This window comes from Malus sylvestris, chromosome 5, assembly GCF_916048215.2.
Source record: "Malus sylvestris chromosome 5, drMalSylv7.2, whole genome shotgun sequence".
Lineage (NCBI taxonomy): Eukaryota > Viridiplantae > Streptophyta > Magnoliopsida > Rosales > Rosaceae > Malus > Malus sylvestris.
This window is the reverse complement of record NC_062264.1, coordinates 6641727-6646128: the sequence shown is the minus strand read 5'-3', so window position 1 is coordinate 6646128 and position 4402 is coordinate 6641727. Positions and strand designations below refer to the sequence as shown.

The 4402-nt window shown below is 41.2% G+C and overlaps 1 pseudogene; it reads left to right on the top strand.

Moving 5' to 3' along the window:
* The first annotated feature begins 686 nt into the window (after positions 1-686).
* On the top strand, positions 687-1381 carry LOC126622508 (ABC transporter I family member 1-like; annotated as a pseudogene).
* The last annotated feature ends 3021 nt before the right edge of the window (positions 1382-4402 follow it).

The window sequence follows — 4402 nt, the reverse complement described above, 5'->3', positions numbered from 1 at the left end:
GTGTTTGTGATAAAAAACCAAGCCTTAGCCCATTAAGTTGGGTCGACTATATAAATACTAGAATGCCATTGCGCTCAAGTTTGCGCCAAGTCTTCCGTTAGCTCTAAGTACTCCATAACTTTTGATGTGTTTGTGATAATAATGCTTGTGTTTTTTCATGCTAGAATTGCTATTCGAATGCGAATTGCACTTTGTTGTTGATGGTTCCGCTTATTATTCAGATGCTATCGAAACTATAGGGATGAATACTAATTTGTTATGAATAGATGGTTATTTTCTTATCATTTGATATGAATAGGGAGAAAAGTAAGCTTACTTGTTGTCGATTTTCACTCTGTGACAGACGAAATCAAAGCATTCATGAAACTTAAGCTATAGGTTACTTGACCCTTTTTTTCTTATTCGGTTAAAATCCAATGCAAAAGAAAACAACTTGATCTCGGAAAGTAATCATGTTTCCTTTTGTTTTATGAGTTGATTGGTGTCTTATTTTCGATTTTTTTTTTCTATCTTTTAACAGGAATTTTTTTTTATAACAGTTACCTGTTACGTCCTGCATCGTCTACTAGTTAGGACTTGGTTTGGATGACAGGATTTTGAGCATTGACCTAAGATAATACACACTTCAGAATGCCTCTTCGTAGTCCCAAATTAATTGTAGTTTTCCTGTTTGATATACCCTATTGATGTCTCTCAGAAAGCCTCCGCTTCCCCTTCTCCTTCTCAACAATGTCTCTTGCATGAGGAATGCCCAACAAATCTTGAGAGACGTAAATGCCTCAGTTCACGATGGTAGAGCACTCGTGCTGATCGGCACTAATGGCTCGGGCAAGTCTACTTTCCTACGCATGTTAGCATGATTTTCTCGTTCTTCTGCTGGTCAGGTTTTGTAGAATGGACATGACATCACAGATTCGGGAGTTTTCCACCAGTACAAGCTTCAACTTAACTGGCTCTCCCTTAAAGATGCGTTGAAAGAGAAGTTCACAGTTCTTGACAATGTTCAGTGGTTTGAAGTTCTCAAAGGCAAGGAAGGGAATTCACTGCTGGCTTTGGAGCTGATGGGGCTCGGGAGACTGGCAAAGGAGAAAGCGAGAATGCTGTCAATGGGGCAGCGGAAAAGGCTGCAGGTTGCAAGGGTTCTGACAATCGATAGGCCAATTTTGTTGCTTGATGAGCCTTCAGTTGCATTGGACACTGAAGGGACAAAGCTGCTCGAGTATATCATCGCAGAGCATAGGAAGAAGGAATTGTGATTGTGGCAACACATTTGCCAATTGACATTGAAGATGCAACGTATTTGAGGCTGCCTCCGAGGTTCCCGAGGAGGATAACTCTCGTAGATATGCTCGATCGTTCGGACCTATTTCTTTATCATTGAAAAATGCAAGTATGCAACTATTTTACAAGTTTGTTATTCATGCTGTGAACGTTTGATTTGCTTATCAATTTTGTTATGGCTGCTATTGTTTTCAGTCTAGCCAAATTGCATAAGCATATGAAATTAACGGAAAATTACGACCAAAATTGGAGATATTTTTCAAGTGCCAGGTATTTAAGTGGTACTTCATATCATTATACAAGTGAAGGAAATTATATATTTATTTGTCTCTCCACTTATATTATAACAAGTGAAGTGTCCCAATTGAATACCGTGCACCTAATTTTTTTTTTCCTTCCAGAAATTGAGGATATTTACATAAATTAAAGTTTGGGGAGATCCAATGCAAATTGATAAGTCCAAAGATAAGGGAAACTGAAAGAGATTCTCTCTGAATTTCTGTGTCTGGAGCCTAAGAATCTCGAAATTAGGGTCATTTAAGAGAGAGAAAAAGATCTGGGCCATTCAAATTTTTTGAGTTTTGTGAGGTGAGCTAATGTGATGGAACAATAAGAGTCGCTGAATTAAAATTGAGTGGATAAAATCTCTCAATCCACATATTCTCAACACAAAAATTCAAAATTGATCTCAATCCAAGGAAAACAAGTTCCAAAATTCAAAAATGTTGTAAAAGCTGTATGGTGTATGCCCACATCCCACATGCATTAGTATACCCACATCCCACATGCATTTGGAAAAAGGGGAAAAGGATAGTGATATATTTGTTGTTATGTAATATTGTCAAAAGTAGCTATCATATCATCTTTGGATGTTATCATGGGAGTAGCTCTATAAATAGGGCGATCCGTGTGTTATCAAAACACACACTGCAAAAGAAAGAATCAAAGAAATAATATCAGTATATATCTCTCCCTCTCTTTATCTGTCATCCTTTGTGTTATAGCTACTAAAGTTATAGTGTGATATTTTGTGCCTGCTTCGCTCCTGTCTTTAGCAAAGGTTATTTATCTATTTTTTGCCTATTTATAACACGTTATTAGCACGACTCTCTAAACATTTCTCATTTCCCTTTGCCGAAAGAAAAAAAAATGTTTCCTCCTAGGATTTTACTGTTCTTCTTCTTCATTTGCCTCACCTGCTGGATATACCCTCGTGAAGAACTATTTGCACCTTGCCTACTTCTCGTTCTCAATTTAACAATTACTTATATATTTGATTTCTTGTTTGGTGTAGTTCCTGATTACTAACCTAGTATTTATTTATGTTAATTTTACTGCGAGCAAAGATGGTGCGGTATCATTGCCCATCTTGGACTACATATTTAATTTTACTGCAATTTTAGGTGGTGCGGTATAATTGTCCACCCTGCATATTTAAATTTGTCTGCTATTTAATTTTACTGGAATTTTAGGTGGTGCGGTATAATTGTCCACCCTGCATATTTAAATTTTCCTGTAGTTTGAGTGGTGCGAAATAATCGCCCATCCTATACTTACTTCAATGAGAATGGTGTGGTACAATTGCCCTTCTCATTAATCATGTAAATCTGTTTGGGCCCAAAATAATAGTTTGGGCCGAGTATAGAATCATTCTCGGCCCGGAAGGCCTTGCGACAAGAATACCATGGATCATTCAAGTACGTGGGCCTCCAAACCTAGGCCGGCTAGGTCATAACGCAAGAAGTCGAGTCCTAGTGCAATAAGGAGTCTCGGCAGGACCCGGAAGTGAATCCGGTTCGGTTGAGGACTAGGTTCACAGTCCTAGTGAAAGTAGGACTGGTCGAGTTGGTGCTGATCAGGAGAAGAAGACCTAGTCCGAGTAGGTTTTTACTCGACCTTGGGGGGAGCCATTGCTATAAATAGAAGAGGTTGCGCATCATTCAAACCCCCTGCAAATCAATACAAAACTGCCCTGCGCAAACTCAACAACTTGAGATTTTTTCTTTCTTTTTCGCTGACACATCTTCCGTTGGCATCAACAGCACTGTGAAAGCAACCGGTGATATCTTAAGTCGGCATAGATAGCTCTGTCACCGTAGAATCAGTTGATCTCGCAGTATCTTCCGTTGGCATCAACAGCACTGCGGCGAGAGCGGTTGATTACCTATCCAAGTCTCGGTCAAGGAGGATTTCTGGATCCTTATTGATTGAGGTCATCTCATTAGCCCTCTCGGCGAAGTGAGGTGTTACGATATATCGAGCTCGGCGCTTTGGTTGCCGAGTTATTTTATGATTGGATATTCTCAAGTGGGATTTAGAGTTCGGCATTCGGACGGCCGAACCACGTTCACCATTAAAACTTATATTTGCTTTGAGTATTTGTGCCCTTACACTCTGGTGTCGATTCGGCGTGAGTTTACTCTGACGAATAACATCACTGTGACTGAATCCGACGACGACAACTCGTGAACTTCGTAAGAATAGTAACCTTGTCTTCAGGTTCGAGAGCCCAAAAGGTCGAGACGTGTTCCTTTCTCGGCCACAATCGCAAGACGCAGAAGTCAGCCGCGCACCCAACGCAACATCAACAAAATTTACTCCTCGGCCGAGCTCGGCCGACGAGTTGGCACGCCCCGCATTCACCGAATGACGTAGTTAGCTTATAGATTACTCGGCCTGCGCGCCACGTAGGCTTGGTAGTTTCTAGGGTCAACATTTTGGCACGCCCAGTGGGACCCAGTGCTAGACTACGAAGTTCATGCCAATTGAAACACGATCGGTAAAAAAGAAAACAGCTATGGGAAAGTCGACAACCGATCTACCAAATCAGAACGCAGGACACCATGTGCCACAAGCGCAGAATCCCATCAGCGCCGTGACACCTGAGTCCATGAGCGCAACTCGCCGAGAGAGGGAAGTTAATCTCGGCGGTCAGGTTCGCAGTCTTGAAATTCCCGACAGGAACACTTGCGTTCTCAATGAAGGAGTAATAGAAGATTGTGACGAAGACGGTGGCGAAGGATCCGATCCACCCACAAGGTCGTTTCTCCGAAAACGGCTTGACAAGCAATCTCGGACAGTTGAACAGACATTGAGTCGAGGATCGATAAGCTTCATGACG